This window comes from Cetorhinus maximus, chromosome 16 (assembly GCF_964194155.1).
Source record: "Cetorhinus maximus chromosome 16, sCetMax3.hap1.1, whole genome shotgun sequence".
Lineage (NCBI taxonomy): Eukaryota > Metazoa > Chordata > Chondrichthyes > Lamniformes > Cetorhinidae > Cetorhinus > Cetorhinus maximus.
This window is the reverse complement of record NC_135894.1, coordinates 102293200-102304295: the sequence shown is the minus strand read 5'-3', so window position 1 is coordinate 102304295 and position 11096 is coordinate 102293200.

The window sequence follows — 11096 nt, the reverse complement described above, 5'->3', positions numbered from 1 at the left end:
GCGTCATTTCGGTACTGTTGCAGTGACGGAATTCCAATTGGATGGTATCAAACATGGAGTTCTGGGAAAGGTGGACATGGATTTGGGAAGCAATTTGAGAATTTGTGGCCTAAGAAGCTGAAGGCATGGCCACCGAACTCTAACACCTGAGTTCCAGAGGAGGGGCAGTACATTCCTTTTAAACCTCTTAACATAAGAAATGTGAATAAAATAAATAAAACACACTCCAGACTTCATTTATCTCATCAGAGATTTCACCCCAATGATACAAGCTGTGCTATGTTGGAATCTATTGGATCGATTGCCATAGAAAATGGATGCAGTAGCCAATCTTATTGCTAACAATAAACTCTTAGATTACAAAAGCAAAATACAGTGGATTCTGCAAGGAACATTTTTCTTTATTTCTGTTGGACTGTTGTCAAGAACATATCTTTTTATTTTCTATTGGACCGTGGATTGGAATTGCAATGGCTGCAGTTTGAAAGACATGTCCACTGGAGCAGGATGAGAGATATATACAATGTTGCAGTCCTGGAACAGAGTGTGCCATGAAAGACAGGATGATGCTGGAAGGAGTCCTGGGCCAAGGGAGCTGCCTGACAGCAGCATTTTAATTGGCTCCTGACCAGGTGAGAGTGTGAGAGTGTGAGAGCGTACGCACGTGCACGCAGGGAATTAAGAAGGGGTAGAGTTTAAGTTATAGTGTTAGAAGTTAGCAGTACATATTTCTTTCTTTTGCCACTGGTTAACGACAGGTTGTTCAATAAACAGTTATTTACCTATTAAATTTACAAACCTGGTGCTTGTATTCTGTTAACCTAAATTAAACAGTTAGGTAGAATTGGGGCAATCTGGTGGTTTGGTGAAACTTTTCACATTTGTCACAGCTCAGGGAACAGTGGGGCTTGGTATTACAGCGCACTACCCCCAGTGAGTCGTGACAAAGTTCAGGGGCTTGGTTCCAGGATAGTTTGGAATAAAAGATGACAATGATTTGTGTGTAGATTTAATAGGTAAAAAACTAAAAGCAAACACCAACACAGGAAACTGTCAACAATACAATGGCACTGGGATGTGCTAAAGCTTCCCTGCAAGTGGAAGACATGTCCTTGATGATTTTACAAAAGCTTGGTTAATTGAATTGGCAAGTAAATTAAGAGTAGGATTGCCTGCCAAAGCTAGAAGATCGAAGAGATGGCACAGCATTTGAAATTGGAAGGAGTACCTGAGAGATCGAGTTATCCAAGGGGTGGTTGATTGGAATGAGTTTAAATTCAGTTGCAAATAAAAAAAATGGAACTAGAGCAGCAGAGAGAGAAAGAACGTTCCAAATGGAACAGGCATAAAGGCAGGAAAGAGAAAGAAAACAGGAAAGGGAATTAGAAAAGGAGGAAAAGGAAAAACTAAGAGAATTCCAGCTTAGAATGCTGGCAGTTAAAAAAGAGACACCAGTAGGCGAGACAGGACTTATTTCCAGATCAGGGGAAACCTGGACATTGCCCATGCAGGTAGAGCACAGGAAATTTATGCTTCACTGTCAGAGGAGGTTTCTAGGGATTATGATGTGGTGAAAAAGGCCATTTTGAGTGCATATGAGTTGGTCCCTGAAGCATACGGACAAAAGTTTTGAAATTTAAGGAAACAGCCTGGGCAAACCTATGTTGAATTTGAAAGGATTAAGCAAAGTAGTTTTGACAAGTGGATATGAGCATTAGGAGTTGAAAATACCTATGAAGTTCTCAGAGAGACCATTCTCTTGGAAGAATTTAAAAACTCCCCACCTCCTGTAATAAGAACCCATGTTGAAGACCAAAGGGTTGCAACTGCTAGACAGGCAGTAAAAAATGGCTGATGATTATGAGCTGATCCATAAAACTAAATCTTTTTCCCATCACCCCCATAAATTTGAAAAGGATAGAAAGTGGGAGAGTGAAAGGAAGGCCAGTAGCCAGGGTAAAGAATGGATAGCTGGGAATACCTTGAGGTCTCCTCCCCAGATCAGGAAGGAAGGTACTGAGGGTGGAGGTGAAACTCGAAGGCCTAAGTGTTTCTATTGTAAGAAAATGGGACACATTCGTTCAGAATGCTGGAAGTTTCAAGGGAAGCCCATGGGACTTATTGGAGTTCATAAAAGTCAGTCCAAAAAGGGAACTCAAAAAGAAAATACCATGGATCAAATTGTAGCTTTAACTACAAATAAGGGTCTGGAGGTAAACACTACTGTGAATGCAGGTGAAATAAATAAGGGAGATGAGAGATATAAAGGGCTTTTGTCTAAAGGAAAGATAACCCCTTTTTCATTAAATGATGCAGCTAAATCCATAACTATATTAAGGGACACAGGGGTTGCTCAATCTCTTTTGCTGGAGAAGGACCCATTTTTCCCTCCATAGAGTTCAATGAAAGCTGAAGTATTGATAAATGGGATAAGTGGAGAGTATATCCTGGTTCCATCGTACAAAGTGCGATGGAAATTGGAGTGTGATTTGTTGTCTGGATTGTGGTTGTAGGAGTGGTTAAGAAATTACCTGAGGATGGAGTTGATTTACTCCTGGAGAATGATTTGTCAGGAGTGAAGGTTATAGCTTTGCCCATAAATACAGAATGTCCAAGAGAGGCTAAAGAGATAGAACAGTTACAAGGACAAGTTCCTGGTATTTTTCCAGAGTGGTGACCAGAACAATGGCTAAACAAAGTCCATCACCAGAGGTCAAAGTAATTGTTATGAGACAGCAGTTGGTAACGACTGAGTTGTTTAAATCCCAGAGGGAAACTTGAACAACTGACATAACCTATATTTTCAATTGGTATGTTTGAGATGCAGCTCTGAATTCAGGAATAAAATCAGAAATCCTCAAGAGGTTTTTTTATATAAAATTAAATTAAACATTTATTAATTTAACAAGAAATTAAACACATACACATGCCTACAAATTACTACCATAATAACTTTTAAATAAATCCCCAAATTAATCACTCCAGGGTAGATTTTCACCAAAGCAACAATAACCAATAGGCTTTAAACAGACACCAGGCAAAGCACATTTGACCTTATGAATTCATAATGAGGTCCCTTGTAATTTGGTTCCTTTTCAGACACATTTATAGGGCTTACAGGCTATTTAGATCTTATATGTCTCTGCCTCGCACACACAAACTCCTCTCGGTTTATATATGTAGCTTTCCCTTTGAATGTAAATTTTCCATTGTATTACTAGATATTTTAAATTTTACCTCTCCTATAAATAATCCTTTCATTCCACCAATTTTATTAGTAATATAAACACATTGCTTGTTGTCTCCTAGCTAGGTACAAGATTTTACTCCCTTCGTTTAAATGGCTTATTCAACAAATGCAACTGCACTCTTTACCTTCTAGCCTTACGTTTATCTAATTAACATCTCAAACCACTAAACATCAAAGCACCCAGACTAGCTGGCTTCAATCCAATTAAGCCACACACAGACACAGACCCTACCTAAAGTCCGACTTAAAAATAACTTCCATTAACATTTTACACATTAATATCTCTTCATGACAGGAATGCCACGAGCAGATGTTAGAGTAGCCAAAACTTTCTTTAAGAATGAGGATAATTCAAAGGAGGCATTTGGCAGGTCTTCATTAATTGAGGCTCAGAAAGCAGTTCCAGAGGTAAACAAGTCAGCACAGTCAGCTCACAATGAAGCTGAGGCGGAAGGAGTTCCAGAGTGCTATTACCTTAAAAACAGAGTTCTGATGAGGAAGTGGAGACACCCTCACAGACCTGCGGATGAAGAATGAACAGTTGTTCACCAGATAGTGGTACTGCCCAAATATTGTAAGGAGATATTGTGACTAGCACATGAAATCCCTATGGCAGGACATGTAGGAATATAGAAAACCCAAGCATCGTTAAACAGGCTTTTTACCTGGCCAAGACTTCATAAGGACATAGTGCAATTTTATAAAACATGTCATACATGTCAGGTAGCAGGTAAACCTCAACATGTAATGAAACCAGCACCTTTAATACCCATACCAGTTTTTGAAGAATCATTTAGTCAGATAATAATAGATTGTGTAGGACCATTACCCAAAATGAAAGCAGGACATCAGTATATCCCAACAATCATGGCTATGACAGCCCGATTTCCAGAAGCTATTCCTTGAAGGACAATTACAGCTAAGGTGGTATTGGAAAAGTTAACTCAGTTTTTCACTTGTTACGGTCTACCAATTGAAATACAATCTGACCAAGGTTCTAACTTCATGTCTAAAATTTTCCAGGACATAAGCAGCAGTTTGGGTATCAAACAACTGAAGTCTACCACTTATCACCCAGACGCAGGGAGATTTAAAGAGGTAATATCAGACTCTCAAAACCATGATTAAGACCTATTGCCATGAATACCCAAAGGATTAGATTTCTTACTATTTGCCACCAGAGATTTTCTGAATGAATCTACTGGATTTAGTCCTTTCGAATTGACCTATGGTCACGAAATAAGAGATCCATTAAAAATGATTAAGGAAAAGTTCCTAAAGCCGAAAGACACATCCTCCATGTTGGATTACGTGTCCATGTTTCTAGAAAGACTCACAGGAGCATGTAAAGTAGCACGAGAGCACTTAAAAACTTCCCAAGCCAAAATGAAAGAATGGGCAGACAAACACGCTACAACCAGAATGTGCCAAGCAAGAGATGAAGTATTGGTATTATTACTTTTGCAGGGAGAACCCCTGAAAGGGAAATTCAATGGTCCTTACAGGATCGTTAGGAGAGTTAGTAAAGTGACTTATCTGATAGATACTCCTGAGTATAGACACAAGAAACAGTTATATCACATAAATTTGTTGAAGCAATATCATTGCAGAGAAGATGATAAGACAGAGCAAGTGTGCCAGGTGGTAGGGGTAGTGGAAGATGACAGAGACAGTAAGAGTAAGGTAGAAGGAGAAGTAGACAGTGCACAGAGTGAACCTCCTACAATTGGACGAGCCAATATGACAATACTGGGACAGTTAGACTCTGTTCTCATATTTAGAGGGGGGACCGAGGGAAAATCTAATAAGGTTACTTAGGAAGTATAAGGGAATTTGTAGGGATAGAAAAGCCGGTGGGGTACTTTTCCAAGAAACTAAATTAATATCAGAGGAAGTACTCTACAGTAGAAAAACAAACTCTAGCATTGTTGTTGTCTTTTCAACACTTCGAAGTTTATGTCCGACATGATAAAAAGAAACAGTAATCTACATTGACCATAATCCACTGTCGTTCATTGAAAAGTTTAAAACTCAAAATGAGAAACTGTTTAGATGAAATCTATTGTTTCAACCATTCAATGTAAAGATTGTTTACATTGCTGGTAAAGATAATGTCAATGTTAATAATAATTGCAGATGCATTTTTCCGGCTGTAAAATGCTAAAATAAGTTAAAGGAGTAAGAAATGCTGAAGATTGTATAAGGAGGAGGAAGGATGAATGAAAGTAAGTCTTGTGTTTTGTTGTCCATGTGTCACATACCTTGTGATGATATGCATTTTTTAAATGGCGTTTATCTCTTTTTAAGTGTGGAGGCATGTAAGGAACATATCTTTTTATTCCTGTTGGACTTTTGTAAAGAACATATATTTTATTTTCTGTTGGACTGTGTGTTTGGAATTGCAATGACTGCAGTTTGAAGGACATATCCACTGGAGCAGCATGAGAGATATTTACAATGTAATTTATAATTACAGCCCTGGAACAGAGTGTGCCATGAAAGACAGGTTGGTGCCGGAAAGGAGCCCTGGACTAAGGGAGCTGCCTGATAGCAGCATTTTAATCGGCTCCTGACCAGGCGACCAGGTTTTGTGTGAGAGCAGTGCAGAATAGCTCCTAGCCTAAAAGGAACAAGACCTAAAACCTCTTTCTCCTGTGTGTGGAAGATTCCAATAATCCTACAGCAGAAAGTTTTCCTGGCCTTCAAAGAGAAAACATCTGAAATCTCTTATCCTCACTCCTCTAGAACATGCTCTCTCTCTGAGGAAACCCCTGTAAAAAGAAAAAGGGGAAAAATCACTGTTAGAGACATTGAAAAGCAAGTTCTCAACCAGTGAACTAAACACTGAAAGTGCTGGAAGGCCACCTTGTGCCATCAACAAGAACTGAAAGGAATTTGGAAGACATCGATCAAATTCAACCCATCGAATCCTGTACTCCAGATTTCTTATGTGCGTGTGTGTGCATGTGTGTGTGTGTTTGTTTAAGGAGGGGGTAGAGTTTAAGTTATAGTGTTAGAAGTTCATACCACTGGTTAATGATAGTTTGTTCAATAAACAGTTATTTACGAATTAAGCTTACAAACCTGGTGCTCGTGTTCTGTAAACCTAAATTAAACAGTTAGGTGGAGTTGGGGCAATCTGGTGGTTTGGTCAAACTTTTCACATTTGTCACAGCTCAGGGAATAGTGGGGCCGATATCACAGCGCACTATCCCCAGTGAGTCGTGACAATTCTGGTAATGTGAATTAGGAACATGCAGTGCCAGACATACTCAGCAGGTCAGGCAGCATCTTTGGAGAGAAATACAGAGTTTATATTTCAGGTCTGTGATCTTTCATTAGAACTGAAGTCTAACAAGTTTTGAGCAAATGAAAGTGGCAGGGTTGGTGCGGAGGGTGAAAAATGAAAGGGTCGTGAGGATGGAAGATTAACAAAATGGAAGGGTTGGGATAGGGTGGAAGACAGGAGACATTAAATGGCAAAGGGTTTCATGGTGCATGGCCAAAGGAAGTGATATTGGGACAAGTAAAGAAATGCAAGATGTGACTCCATGAGTGTGAATGGCAGGATGGCAGCCTGACATATGCAAAGTAAAAGGATTAAGAGAGAAATGAGAGAAAAAACTGAATCAGCAAAAATCCATAAAACAAAGCAGAGGTTATGATCTAAAATTGTTGAACTCAATGTTGAGTCCAGAAGGCTGTAAGGAGTCAAGTTGAAAGATGAGGCGTGCTGTTCCTCGAGCTTGTGTTGAGTTTCATTGGAGCCCTGTAGTAGGCCAAGGGCTGAAAGGTCAGGGTGGGAGCAAGGTAGAGAATTGAAATGACAAGTAACAGGAAGCTCAGGGTCATGCTTGAGGGCTGAATGGACGTGTTCCGCAAAATGATCACCCAGTCTGCATTTCGTCTGCCCAATTTGGAAGAGACCCAGATTGTGAGCAGCAAATATGATATACTAAATTGAAAGAAATACAAGTAGGTGCTGTTTCACTTGGAAGAAATGTTTGGAGCCTTGGATAGTGAGAAGTGAGGAGACCAAAGGACAAATGTTGTATCTCCTGCACTTGCATAGAAAGGTGCCGTTGAAAAGGGAGGCATTGTGGGGTGGCTTGGAGCGGACTGGGGTATTGTGGATGGAATGGTCCCTTTGAAATGTTGAAGGAGAAAGGCAAAGGGGAGAAGAGCTTGGGTGAAGAGAGATTTAGAAATCAAAGAGAAAGGCTGAGGCAATGGAACAGTGTAGTGATATGAGTAAAGACATGTAAAGTGAGATTGGGACAGAGAGTTTAATATTAATCAACAAATAAGGTCAATGAATGGAATAGTAGTTAAAAAATAAAATTAAAGGTTTGTTATTTGAATGCACAAAGACTCTGCAAAAGGATAGATGAAATAGTGTCACAAATAGAGATAAATAGTTTAGATTTAATCACCATTACAAGGTGACAAGGTGATCAAGATTGGGAAACAAGGGGGCTGGACAGAGTAGATAGGGAGAAGCTTTTCCTGCTCGTAAAAGGATCAATAAGGAAAGGGCACAGATTTAAAGTGATTTTCAAAAGAAGCAAATGTGACGTGAGAAAGACTTTTTCACACAACGAGGGGTTCAGGTCTGGAATGCGCTGCCTGGAAGTGTGGTGGAGGCAGGTTCAATCGAAGCATTCAAGAGGGCATTAGATGATTATTTGAATAGAAACAATGTGCAGGGTTGCGGGGAAAAGGCAGGGCAATGGCACTAGGTAATAATGCTCATTTGCCGAGCTGGTGCAGATGCAATGGGCCGAAAGGCCACCTTCTGTGCCATTAAAGTTCTGTGATTCTGTGACATATTCCAGGGTGCACAATATTTTAGAAAGACACAGAATGGCAAAGGAGGAGAAGAACCCTGAAAGTAAAGGATGACATAAAGGCATTAGTGAGAAAGGATCTGGCCTCAAGATCATGAAATAGAATCAGTATGGGTGGAAATTAAGAATAGCAAGACTCAGGAAAGGCTTGTGGGAATAGTTTATAGACCCCCTAACAGTAGTAATGTCATTGGATAGAACATTAAACAAGAAATTATTGTAGCTTTTAACAAAAGCAATGTAATATTTGTGGGAGACTTTAATCTTCATACAGACTGGGACAATCAAATTGCTAACGGTGGACTAGAAGATGAATTTGTAGAATGTTTTCTTGACAGTTTCCTGGAGCAATATATTGTGGAACCAACTGGGGATAAAGCTGTCTTAGGTCCAGTATTGTATAATGAGGCAGGGTTAATTAGTAATGTCTGCTGGGAAATAGTGATCATAATACCATTGAGTTCCATGTTAGGTTTGAAAATGACATACCCCAATCACAAACAAGGATCTTAGACTTAAACAAAGCCAATTACATAGGTATGAAAGGAGAACTGGCTCAGGTTAATTGAGTAAATAGACTAAAACGTATGGTGGTAAATATTTTTTTCATTCATTCATGGTTTAATTTAAAGGGATAAGTCATGGCAGGAGAGCTCAAAGCTGCGGTGTGCTGTTCGTGCTCCATGTGGGAAGCCGGGAACATTTCCAGTGCCAGGGATCAACATGTGTGCAGGAAGCGTATCCAGCTGCAGCTCCTGGAAGCTCAGGTTTCAGAGCTGGAACGGCGGCTGGGGACACTGTGGAGTATCTGCGAGGCAGAGAGCATGGCGGATAGCACGTTTAGAGAGGTGGTCACACCACAGCTGAAGGGACTTGAGAAAGAAAGGGAATGGGTGACCAACAGGCAGTCCAAGGGAAACAGGCAGTTAGTTCAGGAGCCCCCTGGGGCCCCGCTCACAAATCAGAATTCCATTTTGGAGGCTGATGAGGGCGCTGGTTCCTCCAGGGAGTGCAGTCAGGTAGCCAAGCTTCTGGCACCACAAGCAGCCTGTCTGTACAGGAAGGGAGGAAGAGCAATAGTAATAGGGGATTTGATAGTCAGGGGAACAGATAGGCGCTACTGTGGCCATCAACTTGACTCCAGGATGGTGTGTTGCCTCCCTGGTGCCAGGGTCCGGTATATCACTGAACGGCTGTAGAGCGTCCTGAAGGGGGAGGCTGATAAGGCTGGGGTCATGGTACATGTTGTTACCAATGACATAGGCAGACAGAGGGATGAGGTCTTGCATCAAAAATTCAGGGGGTTAGGCAGTAGACTAAAAAGGAAGAACTCTCGGGTTGTAATCTCTGGATTACTCCCAGTGCCACGTGCAAGTGAGCTCAGAAATAGGGGAGTAGCGCAGATGAATACGTGGCTTAAGAGTTGGTGCAGGAGGGAGGGTTTTAGATTCCTGGATCACTGGGAATGTTTCTGGGGAAGATGGGACCTGTACAAGTGGGACGGTCTACATCTGAACCAGAGCGGGACTAACATCCTTGCGGGCAGGTTTGCTAGTGCTATTGGGAGAAGTTTAAATTAATTCAGCAGGGGGAGGGACACAGAATGTTAGCAGAATAGGGACACTTCGTAATACAGTAAAACAATCAAGTCAGAGGCAGTACAGCTGCATTAAGTTTCAAGGGAGCAAGGCAAGGCTGAATAGCCTCTACTTAAAGCCAGGGGTATTACAGGCAAAACAGATGAGTTAAGGGTGAGGATTGACACGTGGAATTGTGATATAGGAGCCATCACAGATATGTGGTTGATGGGGGGGGGTGCAGGATTGGCAGCTCAACATTCCGGGATATAGAATCTTTGGGCAAGACAGGGGAGGGGATAAAAGAGGAGGAGGCATTGCATTATTGATTAAGGAGTCAGTTACTGCAGTAAGGAGAGATGATATCTTGGAGGGGGCATCGAATGAAGCTTTGCGGGTAGAGCTTAGGGATAAAAAAGGAGCAACCACATAATGAGGTATTTATTATAGACCCCCAGATAGTCAATGCAAAATTGAAGAGCAAATATGTGTACAATTTGTGGAGGTGTGTAAAAACAATAACAATAGGGTAATTATATTAGGTGATTTCAACTTTCCCAACATTAATTGGGATAGACATAGTGTTAAGGGCTTGGATGGAGTGGATTTCTTGATATGTGTACAGGAGAACTTTTTAGGTCAATATGTAGAGGGTCCAACAAGGGACGGCGCATTGCTGGACCTAATTCTGGGGAATGAAGCCGGACAGGTGGCTGAGGTGGTAGTGGGGGAGCATTTTAGTGATAGCGACCACAACATTGTACAATTTAAGCTTGTTATGGTCAAAGAAATAGACAAGTTGCATAAAAATGCTTTGGATTGGGGGGAGAGTGGATTTTAGTAAAATAAGGCAGGATCTGGCCAAGGTAGACTGGGAACAGCTACTTGTGGGGAAATCGACAGAAGAGCAGTGGGAGGCTTTGAAAAAGGAAATGGGGAGGGTACAGGTTCAACATGTTCCCTCTAGGGTGATAGGAAGGAGTAACAAGCCCAGAGAACTATGGATGACCAGAGATATTCAGGATACGATGAAAAGGAAAAGAGAGAATTTTAGCAGGTACAAGGGGAGCAAATCAGCGGAGGCATTAGTGGAGTACAGAAAGTGCAGGGTGGATCTTAAGAAAGCAATTAGGGGAGTAAAGAGGGGATATGAGAAAGCTCTGGCTGGTAAAAGTAGGGAAAATCCCAAGATATTTTGTCAGTATATCAATGGAAAGAGGATAACCAGTGAAAGAGTAGGGCCTATTAGGGACCAAGGGGGCAATCTATGAGTGGAGCCAGAGGACATCGGTAGAGCATTGAACGAATATTTCTCATCCGTCTTCATCCAAGAGAATGAGGACGAAGATATCGAACTTGGGGAGAGAGTCTGCGAGGTTCTTGAGCAAATTGTTATAGGGAGTGAGAAGGTATTAGAGCTGT